The sequence below is a fragment of the Rhinopithecus roxellana genome, chromosome 17 (assembly GCF_007565055.1).
Source record: "Rhinopithecus roxellana isolate Shanxi Qingling chromosome 17, ASM756505v1, whole genome shotgun sequence".
Lineage (NCBI taxonomy): Eukaryota > Metazoa > Chordata > Mammalia > Primates > Cercopithecidae > Rhinopithecus > Rhinopithecus roxellana.
This window is the reverse complement of record NC_044565.1, coordinates 23,292,166-23,318,433: the sequence shown is the minus strand read 5'-3', so window position 1 is coordinate 23,318,433 and position 26,268 is coordinate 23,292,166. Positions and strand designations below refer to the sequence as shown.

Genomic DNA, 26,268 nt, shown 5'->3' with positions numbered 1-26,268 from the left:
GTATCTGGCTAATTTTTGTATTTTTTGTAGAGATGAGATTTCACCATGTTACCCAGGTTGGTCTTGAACTCGTAGGCTCACATGATCTGTCTGCCTCGGCCTCTCAAAGTGTTAGGATTACAGGCGTGAGCCACTGCACCCGGCTGCCTTTTCACTCCTGATTGTATCCTCTGTTGCACAGAAATTTTTTTGTTTGATGTAGTACCATATGTCTCCTTTTTTTTTTTCCCCATGCTTTTTACGATTTCGAGCATCTTTTTGTGGGCTTATTGTGCTTGTATATCTTCTTTGGAGAAATGTCTGTTCAAGTCCTTTGCCCTTTTTGAATGGGGTTGTTTGGTTTTTCTGTTGTGGAATATTTAGATTTCTCTGTGCATCCTGCATGTTAAACCATACTAGAGATGTGCTTTTCCAATATTTTCCCCCATTCTGTGCATCACCTTTTTTATTCTGCTAAAAGTGCCGTTTGATGCAAAAAGTGTTTAATTTTCATGAGGTCCAATATATCTATTTTTTCTTCTGTTGCCTGTGCCTTGGGTGTTATATTCAAGAAATCATTGACAAATCCAATGATATACCCTTTTACACTCTTAAAAATTATAGACAACCCCAAATAACTTTTATTTAGTGGTTTTAACAATATTTACCATATCCAAAATATGATAAACATTACAATTAGTATTTTGGAAAAATGCCATATTAGAAACTGATCATTTAAAAGTAACAACAATGAATCCATTACATGCGAACATACTTTTTTTTTTTGAGACGGAGTTTCACTCTGTTGCCCAAGCTGGAGTGCAGTGGCGTGATTACAGCTCACTGCTCACTGTAGCCTTCGCCTCCCTGGCTCAAGTGATTCTCATGCCTTAGCCTCCTGAGTAGCTGGGATTACAGGCGCCCACCACCACACCCGGCTAGTTTTTGTATTTTGTAGTAAAGACGGGGTTTCACCATATTGGCCAGGCTGGTCTTGAACTCCAGACCTCAAGTGATCCACCCACCTTGGCCTCCCAAAGTCCTGGGATTACAGGCATGAGCCACTGCGCCCAGCCAACATACTTTTTATAAAAACAACTGTTTTCTCTAAAACAAAAAAAATGTAGATAATAGTAGTAGAAGACAGCTGGATTCTCGTGTCTGTTTTTGTATTCAGTCTGTTATGTATGTTGTTTTGAATGAAGTAGGTGAAGGAAATCCAGCTACATACAGATTTGGAGTTGGAAAAAGTAGTATTTTAATAACCTTTTTAGATCATGGTGGATACTCTTCTTTGGTATGTCATCAAAATTAGACAAATGGCAGTTTCTGAAAAATTAGTTGTAATATGTGTAAAAAATTAGTTGAATCCATATCAGTGAACTCATACCTTTCTATAGTAAACTTCATTGCTCTATCTTGCACTTTGAATGGGTCTTTTATTCATGCCTGATAATGTAACATCATACATTGGTCATTTTGAAAATGATGGTTCAGTGAATTATACACATCTTCTAAATGTAGGCACATTTCAGTCTGTAATACCAAAAACTAATATTTGTCAGTGTTACCACTGATTTCATCAGAAAAGTCTTGAGGTGTTAAGAAGTCTTAAGGTATCTACCAGCATGGATACACATTTTCTAAAATTTTAAATCTTCACTTGCAGCTCCAATTTTACAGTTGGCAACAAATACTGTCAGTTGTTTTCTATGAGGTGACAGTTTCACTTCATTCATTTTTGAGAAAATGTTTGCCAAATACCCAAGTCTGAATAATCATAGTTTGTTAGTATTTTTTTTCCTAATAAAAATGATGTTCTATGAAAAAGCAGGTAGGTCAGCTTGCAATTCAAACAATTAGGTAAGTGCTTCAAGTACTTTGGTATTCAGCAGAAGTGCTTTGTATACAGAGTATTAATAAGACATGTATTCAAGGGATATGTTTTAATAAAATTAATAATTATTACTCTATCATGGACATTCTTACATGAAGTTTGCCTTTCTGTTGAACTGCAAGTACATGGAGGTGAAGACTATGACTCCTGGTGCAGTTTGGTGCCTCTTCATTGATTAAGGCTCTGGAAGGCACCAAATACTGTTGCTTTCGCGTCATCAGTACATTGCAAATGTCCGCAAAGGGAATGCTGCAGAAAAACTCTTGGTATTATTATGAAAATGATGTTGACCTCTTGGATCCCCCGGGAAGGGTCTTGGGGACCCAGGAGTCCAGGGATCATAATTTGAGAGCCATGGCCTATGTGACCATGGGTACTAATAGCACATGCCACCAGCTCCCTTGATCAGCCTCCCTTGGCCTCATTTTCCTCAGTTGTAAAGAGAAGCCTGGGCAGGCTCTGTTTCTCTACACTGTTGGACCCTGTTTGCCAGCCCCCGAAGCTGCTTCTCCCTTAGCAGTGATGCTGCTCTCAGCTCCTGCTTTTCCTCCCTCTCTCATGCTTCCCTTTCTCTCCATGGCTCCTCCTCATCTCACTCTTTATGGGTCGGCATTCTTGTTGTTTCGTCTCCTCCTCCTCTCCCTGGGTGATCTTATTTCCTCCCTGGTCTTCAACCATCACCTGCAGGCTGATAGCTCCCAAATCTCTATCTTCAATCCACATGTCTGTCCTGGGCTCCCATTTTGTGGTTCCACCAGAGACCTTTCCACCTGTGTGCTCTACAGGCAAGTCAAAGCATGTCTAAACTGGTTTCTTCATCTTCCCCCACACATTACTTCCTCTTCCAGAATAGACAGTCTTGGTTAATCCATCATCTGTTCAGCTGCTTAAGCCAGAATCCCAGGAGTCCTCCTCTCCTTATCTGGCTCCCTTCCTTCCCTCCTCTGCTCACCTGGCCTATCAGTTTGCCGCCTAAACATTTTCCCAGTCTCTTCTTGCTCTCCAGCCCCTCCACCACTGCCTCAGCTCAGGCGCTCATCCTTTCTCACCTGAACGATTGCAAGGGTCTTCTCCCTGGCCCCCTGCCACCTGTTTTCAACCTGTACTCTACAGTTCTGGTTGGAAACCACGAGAGTGATCTTCTCACACTTTTTTTTTTTTTTAACTTTTAATTTAGGTTCAGGAGTACATGTGCAAATTTGTTATATAGTTAAACTCGTGTCACAGGGGTTTGTTGTACAGATTATTTCATTACCCAGGTACTAAGCCTAGTACCCAGGAGTTGTTTTTTCTGCTCTTTTCCGTTTTCCCAACCCCCCACCCTCCACCCTCAAGGAGGTCCCAGTGTGTATTGCTCCCCGCTTTGTGTTCATGAGTTCTCATCATTTAGCTCCCACTTGTAAGTGAGAACATGTGGTAGTTGGTTTTCTGTTCCTGCATTAGTTTATTAAGGATAATGTGTTTTTCATTAAATAAATACATATCGAGTACTTATACTAGGCTCTCTGCAGGCTGTGGGAATACAACATAGGCAGGACACAACAGATACTGTGCTGACCTCCAGCACTCACAGCATATGAAGGAAGAGAGAAAAGGACAGGGCACAGGCCATTAGGACCCAGTACAGTGGGAAAGATGGCAGAGGTGCTTGAGAACCCCTAGAAGTTTTGGCTGAGGGCTGAGTCTGAGGGTTTTCAGGCAACACTTCCTGGAGGAAGCAGCTCTCACGTTCAGACTGCAGCCTGGGTGGGAATTAACTAAGAGAGATGAGAGTGTTGTGGTGAAAAACTTTACTGGAAAATTTGATCATCTAATTTCCCTGTTAAATACTTATCTTGTGAGCTTCGCCACTGCCTGCAGGATCAAGTCCAAATTCCTTATCATGAAACACAACCTTTGTGGCCTCATTGTCTACCACTCCCCTGTATTCATTGTCACCAGCCCAAACTGATTTCAGTTCCCCTAAACGCTGCTTGCTTGCTCTGTCAGCTCCAGGCCTTTGCACATGGAGTTCCCTGTGCCCTCCACCCTTGCCACGCAAATCCCTACTACCTATCTATCCAACTTGTGAATCACCCCACGTCAGCTGTTCAGGAGACCTTCCTGGTCCCTCCCCTGTAGACTTTGTGGCTCCCTCTCTTGTTCTCCCCACCTGTACACACACCTGGACTCTTGTGCCCTTATCACATACTTAGAGCTTGTCCACTCATGCGTCTCCCTTGCCCCTACCTGCGAGTGTAGGAACTGGACCCCTGTCTAGTTCACACACCCTCATCCCATGAGTATTTTAGGCATCCCCAGGGTATGTGACTCCCCTGTGCTAGTGGACAAGGTTAGACAATTACCATTACCTTCCCATCTTTTCCCCTCCTCTAGCTGTGTGACTTCCCTTTGCCCCTACCACACCCCATGTAGCTATCAGTTTTGCTGGACACAGCCACACCCATCAGGGTACCCCATACCTGCTGGGAGTCACGGACACTCCTATAGGAGCAGTGCTGTGGGGCTGCTGTCCCTGCATTGCCTTATAGAGCTGTGGGGCTTTGCCCCACAGATGCATCTAAATTATAAATACCAGTCCAGCCCAGAATCAGTTCTTTCTGTTGAACAAAACTGTCTCTGGATCAGCTTGTTGTGCCTGTTTTCCTTCTTCCCTTAGAGTTATTTCCGTCAGAACCTTTCTACCCCTCATGAAAATAGGCTTCCCAAAGGTCTGCCCACCAGCTTACTAGACAGATGTGGCCTGCATTGTCCCCCTGGAGACAAAAGATGTGTGGATATTTATTTACTTAAAATAGTAAGTTATGGCTGGGCACGGTGGCTCATGCCTATAATCCCAGCACTTTGGGAGGCCGAGGCGGGCGGATCACCTGAGGCCAGGAGTTTGAGAGCAGCCTGCCCAACATGGTAAACACCGCCTCCACTAAAAAATACAAAAATTAGCCGGGCGTGGTGGTGCATGCCTGTAATCCCAGCCACTTGGGAGGCTGAGGCAGGAGAATCGCTTGAACCTAGGAGGCGGAGGTTGCAGTGAGCCAAGATCATGCCACTGCACTCCAGCCTGGGTGACAGAGCAAGACTCCATCTCCCAAAATAAATAAATAAATAAATAAATAAATAAATAAATAAATAAATAAATGACAGTAAGTTATATAAGCAGTGCTGAATACAGCTTCATCATTTAAAAATCCAAACAGTTTGGAAATATATAGACTAATATATAAATGCTCTCCTTGCACCTCTCTAAAGCCTACCATACAGGTAGGCACTGTTAATTATTTGGTGGAAATGTTCAAACTTTTTGCTTTGCATGTGAGTGGCTGGGATAGTATCTGAGAAATTAATTTTTTTCTCTCCTGAATTTTCCCTTTTTCTGCCCTCACATTTATGGAACTTATTACCTCCAGAGCAGCTTTTCAGGTTAGAAAACTGAATTAATCTTCAGGCATCTCTGGCTTTTGTGTGCTGAAAGCTTAAGCATTTAGGGCAACTCCAGGATTTGCTGAGTAGCTCACCAAAGGACGAGGATTCTCTTGCATAGACTGAATGCCTTGACTAGAAACGATGGAAGAAGGATTTCCTTGGGAGTGGAAAGGACCCCAACCCTTTTAGCCCTGTCCTCCCCAGTCTGGCTGGGGGCAGGACTGCAATCGCAGATAAGGCAGTCACATGGTAAGGCTAGCCAGAGGTGTCCAATCTTTTGGCTTCCCTGGGCCACATTGGAAGAAGAAGCATTGTCTTGGGCCACACCTAAAATACACTAACACAATAGCTGATGAGCTAGAAAAAAAAAATCACAAAATCTCATAATGTTTTAAGAAAGTTTACAAATTTGCATTGGGCCGCATTCAAAGCTGTTCTGGGCTGCATGCGGCCCACAGGCTGTGGGTTGGACAAGGTTGGACTAGGCTGTGAAGACACAGGCAACCTGATCCAAGGTTCCTGGCTGCCCCAAGAGGCACAGAGCAGCAGAGGCTGCCAGACCTGGCCTCTGCTGACTTCATCGGCAGCCCCATGCCTGGCACTTCTCAGTATTCTGGAGATTTCAGACATACCTGAAATTAAGTTTTCTATTGTCAAGTTTGAAGCTTACTATAATCAATGAGTTCAGTTATAGACTAAAACTTGATTTCTTGCACACCTGGATTTGTGAATGGAGATTCGTTCCTATGACTTGCATTATATTACTCATATTCTGTCACTTAAAAAAATTAATAAATCTTGAAAAATTTTCCACAGCAATGGAAATGAATGAATAAGAATGAGATAAATCTATCTCATTCTTTTTTTTTTTTTTTTTTTTTTTGAGACGGAGTCTCGGTCTGTCGCCCCCCGGGCTGGAGTGCAGTGGCCGGATCTCAGCTCACTGCAAGCTCCACCTCCCGGGTTCACGCCATTCTCCTGCCTCAGCCTCCCGAGTAGCTGGGACTACAGGCGCCTGCCACCTCGCCCGGCTAGTTTTTTTGTATTTTTTAGTAGAGACGGGGTTTCACAGTGTTAGCCAGGATGGTCTCGATCTCCTGACCTCGTGATCCGCCCGTCTCGGCCTCCCAAAGTGCTGGGATTACAGGCTTGAGCCACCGCGCCCGGCCAAATCTATCTCATTCTTTTCAAAAAGATGAATATTATTAATTTTTTAAAAATAGGCCAGGCACGGTGGCTCATGCCTGTAATCCCAATACTTTGGGAGGCTGAGGCGGGCAAATCACTTGAGGTCTGGAGTTCAAGACCAGCCTGGCCAACATAGTGAAACCCCATCTCTACTAAAAATACAAAAATTAGCTGGGCGTGATGGAGCATACCTGTAGTCCCAGCTACTCGAGAGACTGAGGCATGAGAATTGCATGAACCCAGGAGGCAGAGGTTGCAGTGAGCTGAGATCGCACCACTGCACTCCATCCTGGGCGACAAAGTGAGACTCTTTGTCTCTAAATAAATAAATAAATAAATAAATAAATAAATAAATAAATAAAAATACATGCTAATAGTAGGAGACTCAAACAGTACCAAAGGAGAAAGCAAAAGTTCCTTGGTCCTCCAGTCCCTCTCCCTAGATATAATGAGCTTCTTGAGGGTTCTAGAAACTTTCTATGCAGTTAAAGTCACATAGCTATTTCTACATAGCTCTTTTTATATGCAAATAACCTCAAATGAGATATACTTTTCTGTATGTATATCATCTTTATTATAAAATTTAGCACAATTTTTCTATTTTATATACATATTCCTATTTATTACTTATTATTAAATAAGTTCTTATTTAAGTAGATACAGTTGTTTTTTTTCTTTGGAGACAGTTTCGTTCTTGTTGCCCAGGCCAGAGTGCAATGGTGCGATCTCGGCTCACCGCAACCTCCACCTCCAGGGTTCAAGCAATTCTGCCTCAGCCTCCCAAGTAGCTGGGATTACAGGCATGTGCCACCATGCCCGGCTCATTTTGTATTTTTTTTTTAGTAGAAACGGGGTTTCTCCATGTTGGTTAGGGTGGTCTAGAACTTCTGACCTCAGGTGATCCACCCACCTCAGCCTCCCAAAGTGCTGGGATTACAGGTGTGAGCCACTGTGCCCGGCTTAAGTAGATATAGTTCTACTTCATTTCTTTTAATGGCTACCCAGTATTTCACAGAATGAATATGCCACATGTATTTAACCAATGATTGGCATTTAAATTCCCAGATTTTTAGCTGGCATTTATTGACCACAGACTATGTTGTTGGAATATGGTAAGTTACATAATCTTAGTAACAGCCCAAGAAATAGGTCCTTTTACTGCCTGTACATCATGATGAAGGAACTCTGTTGCAAAGAGGTCAATAACTTTCCCAAGATCACATATCTGGTAGGTGGTAGATCTGGGACTTGAACCCAGGCAGCCAGGCCCTAAGGCTGCACTCTGGATTAGTATGCCACAGCCCTCTCTGTAGACCCTGACCACTTGTGCTGGTATATTCACAAAATACACTCATAGCAATGTACCTGCTAGGTCAAGGTATGTGCGTTTCACACATTAATAGCGCTGAATGATTAGGATGTTATTTTATGTAAAGAGTAATGGGCTTCTTTTTATGACCAAGTACAGATCCCACTTGCTTTCAGAGAACAGAGGGGCTGCCGATGCTCTTGTACCCTGAGGCTCTACGAAGTAAGGCTGTTCTGTCTGCTTTGGCCAGGGCTTCAGCTCTGAATCCTATCTGGCCCTCTCCTTTCTGGGCTGGACTGGGCTCCCATGAGTCTTGGTGTCCTCTTATGCCCTCTGAGGCCAAGGCCACTGGGTGCTGGAGAAGCCTGCCCCTGTACCCTCTTGGTCTCCTAAGTTTGAAGGTACCTCCCAGCTAGAAGCCACCTAGATCCTATTTTCTTTCCATCTGCAAGAGGGAAAAATTATATACCCACCTAAGGAAACAGAATTGGCCCCCTTCACCTCCTCATTTGCAGCTCCTACACCTAACCACAGGGGGCCCCACTGTGGGACCTCCAGGCCTTGGTCCTGCCAGATCTTTGCGGAGGTGGGAGGTAAGATTGTGTGTCCTGGCTTCTCCATGGCTGTGGCTTTTGTAGGACTATATCAGTGGTTCTCAAACAGGGACAGTTTTACCCGCCAGCCCCAGGACAGGACATCTGGCAATGTCTGGAGATATTTTTAGTTGTCACAACTTGGGGTGTATATATGTGTACGCACATAGGGTATGTGCACGTGCACGTGTGCGTATTCTACTGGCATCTAGTGGGTAGAAAGAGGCCAGGATGCTGCTAAACATCCTACAATGCACAGGACAGCCTGGCCACAAAGAGTTATCCAGCTCAAAGTGTTAATAGTGCTGACATTGAGAAACCCTGGGCTATTGAAGGGCAGACAGTGCCCAGCACATGGCTCTCCCCCATGACTCCTGAGTCTCTATGTAACAGGAGCTGAGGGGTGGGTGGTATCTGGGATGAAGGTAAGTGGCTTGAAGGTATATTTACAAAAAGCTTTTTATAAACAATGAGTAGATACCAATTTCCCTCTCAAAGAACAGGAGAATGGCTGGTGAAGTTTGGGGGTGGGTAGTGGGATAGATTGTCATTCTCTACATGCAATCACAAGCTATGGAGAAATTAAGGATGTTGAAGACACTACAAAGTTTACTAAATATGGCTCACCTATTCTCAAAGAAAAATGCTTGGAATTAAATGCTTTATTATTAAACCAGATAGAGAGAATTTAACTGAGCAAGTTGGACACTCAAGAAGTAAGACAACAAAAAATAAACTGACAGGAAGGAACTGGAACAAATTAAGATAAAATAAGAAGTTAATGAATTAGAAAACAAGAAAATCTGTAACTTTAATAAATACACTTAAGACAAATAAAATTGACAATTTGGTATGCTTGTCAGGAAGACAACAGCATTAGATAAAAGTGGATGTAGAAATGGAACAAAAACATTGATAAAACAAACCACAGTCTGGGTGCACATGGTGGCTCACTCCTGTAATCCCAGCACTTTGGGAGGCCAAGGTGGGAAGATTGCCTGAGCCCAGGAGTTCAAGACCAGCCCAGGAAACTTAGGGAAACCCCATCTCTACAAAAAGTTTAAAAATTAGCAGAGTATAGTAGCTTGTGTCTGTAGTCCCAGTTACTCAGGAGGCTGAGGTGGGAGGATTGCTTGAGCCCTAGAGGTCCAGGCTGCAGTGAGCTACAATTGCCACTGCACTTCAGCTTGGGAAACAGAGTGAGACCCTGAGTCAAAATAATAATAATAATAATAATAATAATAAAAAGAAACCATAGTGGAACCTCTCTGTGTGAGGGTGGCATGGGCTTGAGGGAGGGCGACGGACACTGCAGCATATTCATGCATTCATTTAACAGCTATTTGCTGAGCACATACTGTGAGCCAGGCATTATTCTAAACACTGGGGTTACAGCATTTAACAAAATAGACAAAAGGCAGTGGCATTCTGAGCCCTTGTGAGCAGGTAACAACAGACGGGGACCAGTGACATCAATTCACCTAAGGCCCAAGACTGGCTCAAGATGTTTGTTGATTGAACAAGAAAATGCTGAGGCTTAGGTGAGGAGATGGAGCAGGAGATGAGAAGAGGTTTAACTTCCTTTCAGAAAGTCTAGATTCAGAGGGAAGAACAGATTCTACCATATAAGAAAATGAATATTTCTTAATGACTCATGTAGTCTATCTTCTTTGCAAATACTGATGTGTCTGAAGTAGTGTCCTGCCGTGAGACCAACTAACTGACTAGCACTGGATTACCCCACCCCCCCTTTTTTTTTTTTTTTTTTGAGACGGAGTCTTGCTGTGTTGCCAGGCTGGAGTGCAGTGGCGCAATCTCGGCTCACTGCAACCTCCACCTCCCAGGTTCAAGCGATTCCCCTGCCTCAGCCTCCCAAGTAGCTGGGACTACAGGTGCGTACCACCATGCCTGGCTAATTTTTGTATTTTAGTAGAGACAGAGTTTTACCATGTTGGCCAGGATGGTCTGGATCTCCTGACCTCGTGATCTGCCTGCCTCAGCCTCCCAAAGTGCTGGGATTACAGGCATGAACCACCGTGCTCGGCCTACACCACCTCTTAAAAAGAAGGACTCCATCTGGGGTTGGTCACTATTCCTCTTCTGCTTTTCTATCTCAGACTTTCAGGCTACAGAAAAGAAACCTTTCCTCCAAGAATTGGAGCCTTGGCCAGCCCTCGCCCTTAGAAGACTCCATTTGTGGCAGATGGCCCTCCCGTAAGCCAGTGTGGGATTCCTCTCAAACACCCTGTGTTAGTCCATTTTGTGCTGCTATCACAGAATATCACAGACTGGGCAATTTATAATGAGCAGAGATTTACTTCCTACAGTACTGGAGGCTAGGAAGTCCAAGATCAAGGGGCTTTGCTGCATCATCCCATGGTGGAAGGTGGAAAGGCAAAAAGAGTGGAAGAGAGAAAAGGGAGCCAAATTTGTCCTTTTGTGAGGAACCCACTCCCATGATAATGGCATTCATTTACTCTGCCCCATGGCCTGATCACCTCTCGGGCTCCACATCCCAGCACTTGCGTTGGAAGTTAAGTTTCCAATACATGCTTTCTGGGAGAAACATTCAAACCACAGCACAACCCTTGTTTTAGGCCTGTGGCAGCCATCATGGCTGGCTGGACTCTCTCAACACCCAAGGCCCTTGGTAGGCTGCTTAGAGAAGAGTTTCCAAAGGAATGTTCTGTGGCCAGTAGCTGTCTTCCAACTCATCTGCGGCCACTTCTTTGGCTTCTAAAGCTCCTGGGAAGGGAGTTTGCTCTCATGCCAGGCTGTGTGGAATCTTTCTTCACAGAGAGGAGCAAGAGAGTGTTCAGGGGACTCAAAAGATGACATTTTCAAAAGGCTCCCTCTGCTTTTGTTAATAGTGGCAAACACTTGTGTCCTGTTCACCTTGGGCTGGGCACTGTTCTAACTGCTTAACATTCATTAACAACCACTCTGTGAGGCAGGTGCTCTATGATCATCCCATTTTACAGATGAGGAAGCTGAGGCACAGAGCTGTGAAGTACCTTGGCAAAGGTCCCCATGATGGAAGTCTGGGCTTGGCTTCTATAAATGTGCTCATGGCAAAGGCTTCAGGACTTCTCCGTCCACTCCTTCAAGAACCTTGTGAACATCAGACGCATTCACACATACACAAGGAGAAAAAGAGGCAGTTGTCTGGCCTCTTCCTGATTCTGACTCCTTCTCCAGAGGATTTAACTCATTTTTCTACAGAGGATTTAACTGGAGTGAGTGCTGATTGCAGAGATTACCGACAACTGTAAACATTTACTTGTTGAATTTGAATGAATGAACCCTCTGTCACCCCTGCAGTGGTCTCTAGGGTTCTTTTGGCCTCTGGGCCTATGAACTGAGCTGCTTGGGTAGTAGATTTTCCTGGACTTAAGAGCATACTCTATCACTCAGAAGGATGAGGGGGAGCTGGTGAAGTTGACTTGGAACACCAGGGACATAGGGTTATTCTGACCAGGCCCCCAGTTTAGGAAAGGAGGTACTTTCTTAGAAGAGGCCTCCAACAGCAAAGATGTGAAGTTGTAGATGGAGGGGAAGCACTCCCTTGGATCAAAGCCAACTTTGCACTAGAGGCAGGAAGAAATGCTATGGGCTCATTAATTACAGGATGCCACAGGATTGGCTTTGCCTCTGGGTGTGAGGGCAATAACCTATGCTTTAAACAAACAGCCCCATCACTTTACAGTAATTAGCAGCATAATAGGCATCGTCATAGAACTAGATTGACAGGTAGCTCACAACATGCAGCCTCAAGCTGGCCTAGAACTGGGTTCTTTCAGATGCCACGGGATCTTGGGCACAGAAGTGACACATTTTTGCTTAGGCTATTTGCTGTGAACTTGCTATGTAGTAGGCAGTGAGAGGAACACACAAGAAATGTGAGACACAAACCTTACCCACAGTCTTACCACAGCAAATCGAGGAGGCAAAATTAAGCTTGAAAAGTTAAACAGCAGCACAAAGAAATAGCATTTATGTCTCATACAAAGGGTATGAATGCTCAGAGCCACAGGGCAGCTCTGGACAGGGACCCCCACCAGGTAGATGGAATGGTGGGGGTATGGTGGGGTCTGCATTACCTGCGGGGTTTCTGCCAGTGCACATTGCCATGTTTCTTACAAGAGAAGTAGGAAACAGAAAAAGAAAATTAAAAATCATGCTAATATTTGTCAGAGATACACATTGCTATGGTTTTGGTTATATCCTTTAAGATATTTTTTCTATGCCTATATATTTTATTACATAAATGGGTTTATACTGTATGTCTGTTCTATGACTTGCTTTTATACTCAGCAGTACGTTGTGAACATTTTTTCTTGTCAATGAAATTTTTATGGATCGCTTATATTTCACTATGAATTTGCCATGATTTAACTAATCCCTTCTTATTGCCATTTTAGCTTATTAACAGTTGTGGCCATTATATGTAATTCTGACTCTGTGCACATCCTTATTATTATTATCATTATTATTTTTATGAGACGGAGTTTCGCTCTTGCTGCTCAGGCTGGGGTGCAATGGTGAGATCTCGGTTCACTGCAGCCTCCACCTCCCGGGCTCAAGTGATCCTCCTGCCTCAGCCTCCAGAGTAGCCAGAGTTACAGGAATGTACCACCATGCCTGGCTAATGTTTTTGTATTTTTAGTAGAGACAGGGTGTCACCATGTTGGTCAGGCTGGTCTTGAACTCCTGACCTCAGGTGATCCACCTGCCTTGGCCTCCCAAAGTGCTGGAACTATAGGTGTGAGCCACCAAACCCAGCCACATCCTTATTTTGATCCCCTTAAGTAGAAGGGGATCTACTGCCTTAGCCTCCCAAGTAGCTGGGATTACAGGCATGCACCACCACTTCGGCTAACTTTTGTATTTTTTTAGTAGAGACGGGGTTTCACCATGTGGTCAGTCTTGTCTTAAACTCCTGAGCTCAAGTGATTCATCCTCCTCAGCCTCCCAAAGTGCTGGGATTATAGGCATGGTTTCTGTCTTTATGTCAGTTTCAGAAAGAAACTTTCTTCTCCTACAGAATTTATATTAATATATTCACACAAACTATCTCAATACTTTAGTGTTTGTTTTGTTTTGTTTTGTTTTTAAAGTGAAGTAGAGTAGATCAAGGAGTGTGCACACTTTGAAGGATTTGGTACGTACTATCAAATCACCTTCCAGGAAGGATGTATCAACTTAGACTGTTGTCACCAATCCTATGAGAGTGCCTCCTTCACTACATCCTTCCCAACACTGGGGATTAGCATTTTTGGAAATTGTGCAAATTTGATAAACAAAAACAAATAGTATATCATTGTTGCTTTAGTTTGCTTTCCTTTTCCTTTTTTCTTTTTATTACTTGGACTCTTTTACAGGCCAACCGTTGGTAATTCTTTCTGATGAATTATCTGCTTGTGTGCTTTATCTAGTTTTCTTTTCTTTTCTTTTTTCTTTTTTTTTTGAGGCAGGGTCTTGCTGTGTTGCCCAGGCTGGAGTGCAGTGGCATGATCACAGTTCACTGCAGTCTCAACCTCCTGGGCTCAGGTGATCCCCCACCTCAGCTTCCCGAGTAACTGGGACTACAGGTGTCTGCCACCACACCCAGATAGTTTTTGTATTTTAAGTAGAGACAGGGTTTCGCCATATTGGTCAGGCTGGTCTCAAGTTCCTGAGCCCAAGCAGTCTGCCCACCTCGGCCTCCCAAAGTGCTGGGATTACAGGCGTGAGCCACCAAGCCCAGTCAGTTATCTGTTTTCTATTGATATATTTCTCCATTTTTCCCACTTCATTTGTGCAGTTTGTTGTTAGTATTTAGTGTGGTATATTATTTTTTCTTATACAAAGATGTATTCAGGCTATTAACTCCTTGTCTGTCATATATTATGTGTGTGTGTGTGTGTGTGTGTATGTGTGTGTGTGTGTGTGTGTGTGTGGTTTTTGTTTTTTTTTCATTTGGAGATGAGAGTTTCACTGTGTTGCCGAGGCTGGCCTCAAACATCTGGCCTCATGTTATGCTCCTTCCTTAGCCTACCCAGTCGCTGGGATTACAGGTGTGAGTCACCTTGCCCAATTATCATGTATTACAAATATTTTATCCTAGATTGTCACTTGTCATTTAGTCTTGTTCATGTTTAAAGCATTCATGAATCTAAAATGTCCATGTATCAAGGTAGTCTATATAGGCTTTACAAACCATGAGGCTGGAGGTGGCCATGACTGGAAGCAGGGAGGCCAGCAGGGAGGCGGCCCCTGCCAGAGTGCAGGTGTGGCAGGATGAGGCCGAAGGTGGGGCAGGGCTAGAGAAGAGGCAAGCAGGGCCAATTGGAGGCAGATGAGAGAGGTGACCAAGATGTGGTGACCTTGGGTGGGGGAGGGAGGAAGGAAGAGGAGGAGCCTTGAGTGACTCACAGGTGCTGATCTGGAGGAGGGCAGGGCGTGAACAGGTGGAGGATGAGCCAGGATTGGGACTACAGGAAGGGGAGTGGTGGGGGTGGGGTGCAGAAATCGTGACAATTCCCTTTGGCATTGTTGCGTGGAGGCTCCTGGCCAGATAGGTCACTGGTATTTGGATCACTAGGACTGGGCTGGTTTCTGTCTTTTTTTTTTTTTTTTGGAGACAGAGTCTCACTCTCTCTCCCAGGCTGGAGTGCAGTGGCACGATTTCAGCTCACTGAAACCTCTGCCTCCTGAGTTCAAGCGATTCTCCTGCCTTAGCCTGCTGAGTAGCCGGGATTACAGGCATGCTCCACCACACCGGCTAGTTTTCGTATTTTTGTAGTAGAGACGAGGTTTCACCATGTTGGCCAGGCTTGTGTTGAACTCCTGAGCTCAAGTGATCTGCCCTCCTTGGCCTCCCAAAGTGCTGGGATTACAGTCATTGTTTCTGTCTTTATGTCAGTTTCAGGGATACTTCTTCTGCTACAGAATTTATATTAATATATTCACACAAACTATCTCAATACTTTATTATTATTATTATTTTTTATTTAAATCTTAATGTAGCTGGGCACAGTGCACCTAGAGTCTCAGCTACCTGGGAGGCTAAGGCAGGAGGAATGCTTGAGCCTAGGAGCTGAAGGCTGTAGTGCATCGCGATTGCACCTGTGACTAGCCACTGCACTCTAGCCTGGGCTAGGTGAAACCCTGTTTCCAAAAAATAAAATAAATATTAATCTAGATGGAATCTGTAGTATTTTTGTGAATTGTGAAAGTTAAGGAGTTAACTCACTGTCATTGACCTCCACCTGGGGCAGCCCCCAGCCCCTGGCCCAAAGACAGTCCTGTGGGCCCTCAGAGTTCCTGTGTCACTGCTGCTGTTACTGCTATGGCTTCTGACCTGTGCCTGACTGCCCACTGTGTTGGGGTTTCCTGTCAGTTGTGCCCGGGGCCCTGCCTCCAGTCAGTGCCCTCTCCCAGCCTGGGTTCTTTCAAGCATTTCCTATGGGTTAGCTCTGGGGGTCTTTTCCTAGCCTATTCTTACCTGTGTTATTGCCAGAAAGAATTCTTCACAGTTGCTGGCATTTTTATGGCCTTTCCCTAGTTTCTTTAGCGGATGCATATTTTTCTCTGTTTCAGATTTGCTAGGTTCTTTTTTTTTTTTTTAAGTGACTTTTTAAAGGCCTTTTCTTATTGGGGAATAACAAACATGAAGTCACAAATCCTAAGCATACATCTCAGTGAATTTTTACATAGATATTCACTATGTCCTCATGACCCTGATCAAGAGACTTCTTTTAGTATTAAGAAGCTATTGGTGGGAGGTTGGGTGGAGAGGGAAATCATAAATGTGTCCCCAAACTGCTTTTTTTTTTTTTCCTAGAACTATCAGGAAATGGTGTGAGGAGGGGAGCCACATATGAATTTCGGCTTTATAAAGGGATATGGAGAGCACAGCGGTTAGAAGTCAGGCTGGTCATGAGCTGGTCCTGTCCTTCACTAGCCATGGAACTTTCTATGCCTCAGTTTCAACAACTGTAAAATGGGAGTAGAAGACAGCTCCTGCCTCATAGGGTTGTCATGAAGATTACATGAGGCAGTGCACGTAAGTGCACAAAAAAATGTCAATTGTTGTTTCTCTTGTTATTAATAACGACGAGGAAGAGGCGACTGTAGCCGTGGTTCTTAACTAGGAGTATGTGTCAGAATCACCTGGGGCACTTTTGCAAAAATACACTCGCTTGACCCGGCCAGATAACTGAGTCAGGATCTAGATTTTAAGCGCCTCCCCAGGTCATTCTGTTGCTCATCTGTGGTTCAGCGCCACCGGGCTGGAGGTGGCCATGACTGGAAGCAGGGAAGTCAGCAGGCAGCCCCTGCCAGAGAGCAGGTGTGGCAGGAGCAGGCTGCAGGTGGGGCAGGGCTGGTGAGAAGGAGAGCAGGGCTGACTTGAGGCAGACGGGAGAGGTGGCCAAGACGTGACTTTGCACAGGGGAGGGAGGAAGGAGGAGAAGCCCAGGGTGACTCACAGGTGCTGACTTGGATGAGGGTGGTGGAGCATGAGCCAGGGTAGGGACTACAGGAAGAGAAGTGGTGGGGGCAGGGCACAGAGATTGTCACAGTTGCTTTTCGGCTCCTGGTGAGGATAAGTTAGTATTTAGATCTCTAGGTCTAGGTCAGTACTATGGTTCTGGGAGATGTTGGTGTGGAGGAGATGGATAAAGCCATGGGCTTGGTCTTTGAGTAAAATGTAGAGGGCAGAGGATAGCCAAGTTCACAAGCATCCTCCTCTGCAAAGGCCTGCATCCAATTTTTGTTGTTGTTGTTGTTGTTTTTAAATAGACTGGGTCTTGCTCTGTCACCCAGGCTAGAGTGCAGTGGTACAATCATAGCTCACTGTAGCTTTCAACTTCTGGGCTCAAGCCATCCTTCTGCCTTAACTTTCCAAAGTGTTGAAACTATAGGTATGAGCCCCACACCCAGCTTCTTTGTGTGTCCACTTCTTATTGTGCCTTACCTAGAAATAGAGAAGAGCTTGTTTCTCATGTAATAACCCCTGCTGAGGACTGTTGGAAAATAAACTGTCCCCTCATCTGAAGATGAATAATAACTTTGGATCATTTTCTTTCTTCACAGGTCGCACAGTTTTCCACACTCCTTGATGGAGGTGCTTAAACCCTATCCATCAGCATTCTTGGACAGCATCTCCGGTTAGGGACAGTATCTGACCATCTGACATCCCTGCACCCCCCATACTGTCAGCCTCAGGTGGATGGTTTCCTTAGATGGTGGCTTTCTTTGGACCCTTGATATCAACCAGTTACTATTTGGTAAGAACTTAAGTCATTCCAGTGCCTCTCTCAGAAGCATTTGCATTTAGAATTTCAGGTGTCATAGAAATAATGAAAGATGTTGCATTCCTGAGGGAATGAATAAATTATTTATTTCCTTGTTCTAGAACATCATTGCCCACTAGAATTTTCCATGATGATAGTAATGTTCTCTGTGCTGTTCCATGTGTAACTGCTGGCCACGTGTGGCTATTGAACATTTGAGATGTGTCCAGTGTGACTGAAGAACTGGATTTTTTTATTTTAATGAATTAAAATTGATTTTTTTTTTGAGACAAGGTCTTACTCTGTCATCCACACTGGAGTGCAGCGCTGTGATCATGGCTTATTGCAACTTTGACCTCCTGGGCTCACGTAATTCTCCCACCTCAGCCTCCCAAGTAGCTGGGACCACAGGTATGTGCCACAACACCTAGCTAATTGTTTTGTTTTGTTTTGTTTTGTTTGAGAGACGAGGGTCTCCCTGTATTGCCCAGGCTGATCTCAAACTCCTGGGCTCAAGCGATCCTTCCTTGGCATCCCAAAGTGCTGGGATTACAGGGGTGAACCTCCACATCCCACCTTAAAATTGTAATTTAAACTGAAAAATGGAAAGCAGTCACTATGAAGTTATATTCTCTGGGTCGGTGAGAGCTAGGGATGTTAGGCCTGATACCCCACCTGACTGCTCCACTACCAAGTGCTCCCCAAACGGATTTGGAATAAAGGAGGAGGAGGCCTTGGTTCTTAACTAAGGATGATTCTAACCATCTACAAAAGCAGGCATCAAGTAGAAGATTGCTTGGCTGTTTCCATATTGAAACCAAATGAGCTTTCTTTCTCCCCTCCAACCCTGGCCTCAGCCCTCATTCTGCCTGCATGAGGAGGTGGTGTCTAGTACTGCTCCTCCCAGGCCTCTCCAGGCTTCCTTCTTCCGGCTCTTCCCACCTTGGGACCATCGTTCCTGCCCTCCCTTCTGCCCTGCGTCCCTCTCCCTGCTCCCACCACAGCAAGCCCCACCTCCTCCAAGAAGGCTTCCCAGACTCCTCTGTTCCTTCCAGGTGAGGCTAGTTCTAGGGCCCTGAACAAATTCCATTTGGCTTCCCAGCTGGGGGTGAGGTGGCAGGGATGGGTCTCAGGAAGATCAGCTGCAGGACGGATGTGCATGTAACCACTGTGTTTCTGACTTCTTTGACCACTGCTCATGGTGAGAAAGATATCTCCTGTCCCAATCAGGACACACCTCGATGTATGGATACGTAACACTGAAGCAAAAGTTTTTTGTTTTTTTTTTTTTGAGATGGAGTCTCACTCTGTCACCCAGGCTGGAGTGCAGTGGCACAATCTCGGCTTACTGCAAGCTCTGCCTCCTGGTTCACACCATGCTCCTGCCTCAGCCTCCCGAGTAGCTGGGACTACAGGCGCCCACCACCACACCTGGCTAATTTTTTTTTTTTTGTATTTTTAGTAGAGACGGGGTTTCACCGTGTTAGCCAGGATGGTCTCGATCTCCTGACCTCGTGATGCACCCGCCTCGGCCTCCAAAAGTGCTGGGATTACAGGTGTGAGCCACTGTGCCCCGCTGCAAAAGTTTTGTCAAAATAATATTCACCCTGACTACATGTGATGCACTTGGATATTCTGTTTATTTTATTTATTTATTTATTTATTTATTTATTTATTTATTTATTTATTTATTTTTTGAGACGGAATCTCACTCTGTTGCCCAGGCTGGAGTGCAGTGGCACCATCTTGGCTCAAGCAAGCTCCGCCTCCCAGGTTCACACCATTCTCCTGCCTCAGCCTCCCGAGTAGCTGGGAATACAGGTGCCCGCCACCATGCCCGGCTAATTTTTTTTTTGTATCTTTAATAGAGATGGGGTTTCACCATGTTAGTCAGGATGGTCTTGATCTCCTGACCTCGTGATCCGCCCACCTCCCAAAGTGCTGGGATTATAGGCATGAGCCACCACCCCTGTCCTATTCTGTTTATTTTTTAAAGAGAAAGGCTGGTTGTGACCCACTAAATTGATTTCATGACCCAGTAGCAAGTCGCAACCCACCGAGTGAGCAACACAGAGTGAGATCATGGCTGCATCTTCGCCCCAGCTATGACAGCCAGCCCTGCCTGACTCAGAGCAGCTCCAAACACAGCCCAGGCTGCCCATTACTGTACTGCCCACACGCTGTACCCTGGGTCCCTTGAAGAGCTACCACATGAGCTAGCTCATCCAGGTGGTCTCCCTGAGGGGCCCTGCTCTTTTCACAGACTCTCACTGCTCTGTTGGTCGTGCTGTAAAATGGCCATGGCCACAGATGCTGTGTCAGGAGATTGAAATCTATAGAACACACTAGACACCAAAGAGAAGGATGCCAGGTCAGGGTCAGGGACACAGGCTGCACATCTCACCTCTCTTGATCTCATTCCTCTTAATGGGACCTCTCAGGTCTAGGGGTCTCACGACACTGCTCATCTAGCAGGGCCACACATAACAAATAGAAGCAGAGCAAGCCCTGGAGCTCCTGCCTGACAGTGTCACGACGACAGAAACATCTTACCCATTAGAGGACCATGAGAAATAGATTCAAGGAGCATTCCATGTGCAAGTGAGTCTTGGCCCCATCTGCCTTTGGATTTTAGCCATGAACTGGAAGGTATTGGAAACAAGACCCTAAGAAATAGCTAAATCAAAATCCCTGCGTTTGAACCAAGTGCCTTATTTCTCTGTGGGCCTTAAGCTTCGCTGACATCTGTGGAGCACACTGTCCTAACAGGAGTGCTGTCTGATTTTCCAGCTCTCTGCAAAAGAAACAGCCTGGAAGGGTGACTGGTGGAAGGTGGTTTTTAGAGAGAGACTTGTAGAAAACAGGAAAGTGAAGGCTGTAAGGAAGGCTGTAATTAAACAGCACATAGAAACACAATCACATTATTGTCCCATTCTATAGGGATAATGATGACCACTTCAGTGGGAAAAGGAGAGGTTTAAGGTTTAAGGTTTAGGGACTATGGGCCCCCTTTTAGGAAGATTTTTCTTTTCATAGTGGTTAAAATAGTGTTTTGGCAGTTCAAGTTTCATTTTCAGAAAATGTAATTGATGGGAACCTCAGTGACTCTGGATGAATAAGATGCTGTTGAGTGGCTGTGACTCGGGCCGGCCGTGCTTCTCACGGGACCTTGGAGACTGAGGCCACTGTGATTTCAGGTTCAGGGTGCAAGTCTTCTCCACACAGCCCTAGTTGGCTTCACAGCTGAAAATGTCTCCCTTACTGTTGGACCCCTTTGTTCACCCGCATGAGTTTGTGAATAAATCCTTTCCAGTCTGAAAGCTTGCTGATACTTGGAGACAGGTATGGAGAGAGGACTCTGAGCTGGACACTCCCTGGGGATGGCAGGCCTGGTGGGATGGCCTAAATAGCCATGGGACAGGACACAGCAACTCAGATTTGGGCTAGGGGTGCAGTTTGGGGAGCAGTGGTGGAGGCGTAGGCTGGCATGGGCTTGAGGACAAATTCTGCCCTCTTCACTACATGGCCTGAGCCAGGGCAGCCCACTCGCTGAGGCAGGGCCCGGTCTCTGTGTCTTTGGTAGCCTGATTCTTCCCCGCTCCCTGGCCATGTGGTCCCCAGATCAGCTTCTGTGAACCACCCTGGGTGATTGCAGGGATGCTTCAATCAGTGAGGGGATCTCAAATAAAAGCCAGGTATTTCTTAGATAAGGATTCTTAGATAAGAATGACTTATTTCTCAGCCGGGCGCAGTGGCTCAAGCCTGTAATCCCAGCACTTTGGGAGGCCGAGACGGGCGGATCATGAGGTCAGGAGATCGAGACCATCCTGGCTAATATGGTGAAACCCCGTCTCTACTAAAAAAATACAAAAAACTAGCCGGGCGCAGTGGCGGGCGCCTGTAGTCCCAGATACTCCGGAGGCTGAGGCAGGAGAATGGCGGGAACCCGGGAGGCGGAGCTTGCAGTGAGCTGAGATCCGGCCACTGCACTCCAGCCTGGGCGACAGAGCGAGACTCCGTCTCAAAAAAAAAAAAAAAAAAAAAAAAAAAAGAATGACTTATTTCTCACCATCTGAGAAAGTAACGGTCTAGTAGAAGGCAGGGGGGCCCGGGACTCTGTCACCTCACCAGGAGGTCTCTGTCTTGACAATAGATTACTGCATTATGCACGTGTAATGCATTACACATCCTATTGTTGACATTTTGCAAATCTAATTTAATTACAAAATGATGAAACCATTTCTCCCAAAGGGGGGAGAATAACATGAAATCACAATAATAACCTAAAATAACAATATCAAAGTTCTAGGAAAAGATTCTAGACAAGCCACTCTGTGACATGTTCCCAAGGCCAGAATGAAGTAGGGCTTGATCAAAGTGGTGGTCTCAATAGGCTTCCTAAAGGAATTCTTTTTTCAGTGGGATTAGCATAATGTGAGGAGTGGAGGAAAACCTGCCAGGCATAAGCATTCCACTGAGTGGAAATTAGATTCTGATGATGAAATCGCAAATGGTTTTAACGGGGAGGAAGGGGGCAGGCAGCAGCCAAGGAGGACAGATGAGTGTAGGTTTTCAGTGAACCTGCTGGGGTTTCACACTGCTTGATGCCTTGGCTGTGATATACCTCGGGTATGTCAGAATGTCCAGAAGGACCAAAGTCTAGAATTAGCAGCGATTTTAAAGGAATCCTGGTCAGCACCAAAGTTGTTTGTTTGCTTCCTTGTTGGTCTGTTTGGAGCAAGAGGATGGACAAGGCAGCGACTCCCCTCGGCTAGGGGAAGACGCAGAGTAGAGAGAACAAAAAAGTGCCCAGTTCCCATTTTGTTTCCAACTGTACCTCCCTTGAGAATAGTCCTCACACTGGGAGGGAAAAAAAAGGTGGAACAAAGATCATTAAGAGTGAAATGAAGCCCCTAACAGTAGAGAAAATGTAAAATAGAGCTCCCTCAACTCTATCCTAGAAAACAACCCCCTTGTCACATTCCCCATAGATGGTCACATTCCCCGCAGGTGGTCACGTTCCCCACGGGTGGTCATCCAGGTTGGCCAGAGCCCCCAAAGCAGCACTTCTGGGGAGAGGTGGCATGACCAGAGACAAATCCATTTATTAGTCCTAGATTTCAAGACAGAGAAGAGAAACTTGCTCAGCAATTTTTTTTTTTTTTTTTTAAATCCCTGCAGTGGCTCACGCCTGTAATCCCAGCACTTTGAGAGGCCAGGGTGGGCGGATTGCCTGAAGTCGGGAGTTCAAGACCAGCCTGGCCAACATATTGAAACCCCCTCTCTACTAAAGATGCAAAATTAGCCAGGCCTGGTGGCACATGCCTGTAATCCCAGCTACTCAGAAGACTAAGGCAGGAGAATTGCTTGAACCTGGGAGGCAGAGATTGCGGTGAGCCGAGATTGCGCCATTGCACTCCAGCCTGGGCAACAAGAGCGAGACTCCATCTCTAAAAAATAAAAAATAAAGCCCCTGAAGGGAGGCTTCTCTAGACTTCAGGTGACCCAGCCCCTGGAGGGACAATAAATGACTTTGGGGTAACAAAGTCATGACTCAAAATAGTTCTGTCAGAGTGAAAAAAATAAGACATTTTTACAAGGGAAAATGTAACATTTTATATTTGGGTTCACTAAAATGATTCATTCAAATACATAGTGGAGGAGCCTGGGGGCCCAAGGGGACTGGTTTTCCATGGGCTCCTTGTGGACCAAGAGTGTGAAAATCGGGAGAGCCCCCCACACACGGGAGACAAGGACCTGGCACAGGGAGAGCCATAGCCCTTCTCCATCCCCGTTCCTTGGGCCAAATGCCCATGTGTGGGGTGCAGCTCTGGGATCCCAACCAAGTAGGAATTCCCCAGGCAGGTCACCAGGAGGGAGGGGGTCTGGGGACAGAGCAGTGGTGACGAGGCTGTGGCTGTTAGCCAGAGGAGAGGTGAATGTATATAGCTGAAGAGCCACCAAGGGTGAGAGGGGGACCATTCTTTATGTCCAGCAGGCCACGTTTGAGGAGGCTGACTGGGGTCCCATCTGAGATGAGTGCTGGTGTGGTGGGGAGTTCCCTGCCAAAGGAGGGTCTACATAGTCTCAAGACAACCTCTCTGCCAGGGTACACCTCAGAAGGGATCTTAGAGGCTACGTAGGAAGGTGGCCCGAGGCCTTCTAATGTCCCTTCCCAAGATGTTGATGATTGCCATGGATGAGGAGTCAGTAGGAGAGAAAGTTCCCTTGTCCAGGCAGCTGGGAGGAGTGGTTAAAAGGGAGGCCAGGTATGGTGGCTCACACCTGTAATCCCTGAACTTTGGGAGGCCAAGGCAGGGAAGATGGCTTGAGTCCAGGAGTTAGAGACCAGCCTGGGCAACATAGTAAGACCTCACCTCTACAAAACATTTAAAAAAAAATTAGCCAAGTGTGGCAGGAGGCTCAGGTGGGAGGATCACATGAGCCCTGGATGTCAAGGCTACAGTAAGCCCTGATCGCACCACTGCACTCCAGCCTGGGCCACAGAGTGAGACCCTGTCTCTACGTAAATAAACAGGCTGGGCACAGTGGCTCACGCCTGTAATCCAAGCACTTTGGGAGGCTGAGGTGGGTGGATCATTTGAGGTCAGGAGTTCAAGATCAGCCAGGCCAACATGGTGAAACCCTATCTCTAATATAAATACAAAAATTAGCTAGGCATGGTGGCAGGGGCCTGTAATCCCAGCTACTTGGGAGGCTGAGGAATGAGAATCACTTGAACCCAGGAGGTAGAGGTTGCAGTGAGCCAAGATCTTGCCATTGCACTCCAGCCTGGACAATAGAGTGAGACTCCGTTTCAAAAAAATAAAAAATAAAAACAAACAAAAATAAAAAGGGCAAACCAAGACACTGGGGTTCAAGCCCTGCCTCTGTCACTTTGTGTGACCTTTGGCAAGGTACTTAAGCTCTCTGCGCCTCAGTGCCATGAGGATCATGGCAACAGGACACACCTGTGAGGATTTCCGTGAAGGTTAAAAGAGTTAAATGAAGTTTCTTAGCACTGTGGCCACACCCATGGCAAGGGCCATGTGCTGAATAGTTGCTGCAACTGTCATTGTCACCATTATCATCATCACCACCGATTCAAAATGCAGTTACTGAACCCCGTCTATGTGCCAGGGGAGTAAAGACCAGTAGGGTGGGTCCCCACCTTCAAGAAGTCACGGCCCAGCGTAGAAGGCATAGAATTGTCACATGCAGAGATGGGTTAGGGGCAGCGCAGGGTGTGGTCACATCACCTGGGTGGGACCCAGGAAGGCTCCCAGGGGTGGCAGGCCATGGCCTCTGAAACCATGACGTGGCTCAGAAGCATTTCAGCATCTTCTTGTCCCATGCTCATCAGGCTGTTTACTCTGGGGGCAGCTGTGCACTCAGTGCCCCCTCCACGCCCCAAATGAGCACCGGGACTGGCCAGGACTGGCAGGGCTGGCTGGGCAGGTCCAAGGGCTCAGGGACCCACCCCAGGGCCTCCTGGGCACAGCTGGGGCCCACAGCCCCCCATTCCTGGGCCTTAGGGCCTCAACACTGAGGCCCCCCGTGTACATGCAATCCCTCTGTGCCAAGCACTGTGCTGTGGTGTGCTGTGGTGTTGTGTCTGATCCTGGGAGATGGGTGGTGTCAGGGTCATTCTCATTTTACAGCTAAGAAAACAGGCTGGGACATTAAATGTCTTATAAAAGGCCCAGCCAGGACTTGGAGCCAAGGTTTCCAATGCCAAAATCAGGTGCCGTTTCCATACACCACCCTGGGCAAGACCAGAGGTGAGTCAGCCGAGAACCCTGCCCTCCAGGAGGAGATGGAGCCAGAAATCTGATAACTGACCCTCCAGCCCAGAGGAAGGGTGGCAGGGCTGTGAGAGCCCTGCCCTCTGGGCCCTATCCCCTGCCCATGCAGATTCTTGCAAAGTGGCCCCTGCCTGCTCACTCTTCATGGAAGCATCTCCCAGTCAGTGGTTGTTTTAGAGAAGGAAGGCAATGGTTTAGGGAAAAAAAAAAAGTTCTTTAGTGGTGGCAGCATTTTTTTCAAGTGTAGGTGCTTGAAAAATAAAATTTTATCAGAATACGTTCAAAATTGGTAACAGGAGAGCTGTTCTGGGTACAGAGAGTGAGAGGAACCTGTTTGTGACCTCTTGCTTCCTGACCCCTCCCACCCTACTCCAGACTATTCTGCAAAACCCCATGTTGACCCCTGCTTTGAGGTGGCAGAGTTAACACTACTCTTCATTATAAGCTCTTATCTGGGGCAACTCAGAAGAACATAAGTTCCATGGGGAAGGTTTTTGTTTGTTTCTAATTGTGGTAAAAATATATAACATAAAATTGACTATTTTAATGGTTTTAAGTTATTAAAAAGTTATTACTTTTTAATTAAATTATTACTTAATAATTAATTAAAGTTATTACTTAATTACTTTAAGTTATTAAGTGTATTTACAACATCATGTAACCATCAACACCGTTCCTCTTCAGAACTTCTTCATCTTCCCAAACTGAAACTCTCTACCCACTAAACACTAACTCCCACTACCCACTAAACATTTCCCTCCCTGCACCTCCGGCAACCACCACTCTACTTTCTGTG

The 26,268-nt window shown here is 45.9% G+C and overlaps 2 long non-coding RNA genes across 4 annotated transcripts in view; both read left to right on the top strand.

The window, feature by feature from the left end:
• LOC115894357 overlaps positions 1-18,011 on the top strand; it is a 68,207-nt gene extending 50,196 nt beyond the window's left edge. The window contains exons 1-3 of one of the 3 annotated variants that reach the window (XR_004054472.1): positions 16,247-16,436; positions 17,468-17,661; positions 17,962-18,011. This is a non-coding gene — a long non-coding RNA (uncharacterized LOC115894357). Of the gene's footprint in view, positions 1-16,246; positions 16,437-16,924; positions 16,971-17,467; positions 17,662-17,961 lie in introns of those variants that run through there. The other 2 variants (XR_004054473.1, XR_004054471.1) reach the window with 2 other exon arrangements.
• A 22-nt stretch (positions 18,012-18,033) lies between these two features.
• The window catches only part of LOC115894356, a 31,449-nt gene continuing 23,214 nt past the window's right edge, over positions 18,034-26,268 (top strand). The window contains exon 1 of the long non-coding RNA XR_004054469.1: positions 18,034-18,078. This is a non-coding gene — a long non-coding RNA (uncharacterized LOC115894356). The remainder of the gene's footprint in view (positions 18,079-26,268) is intronic.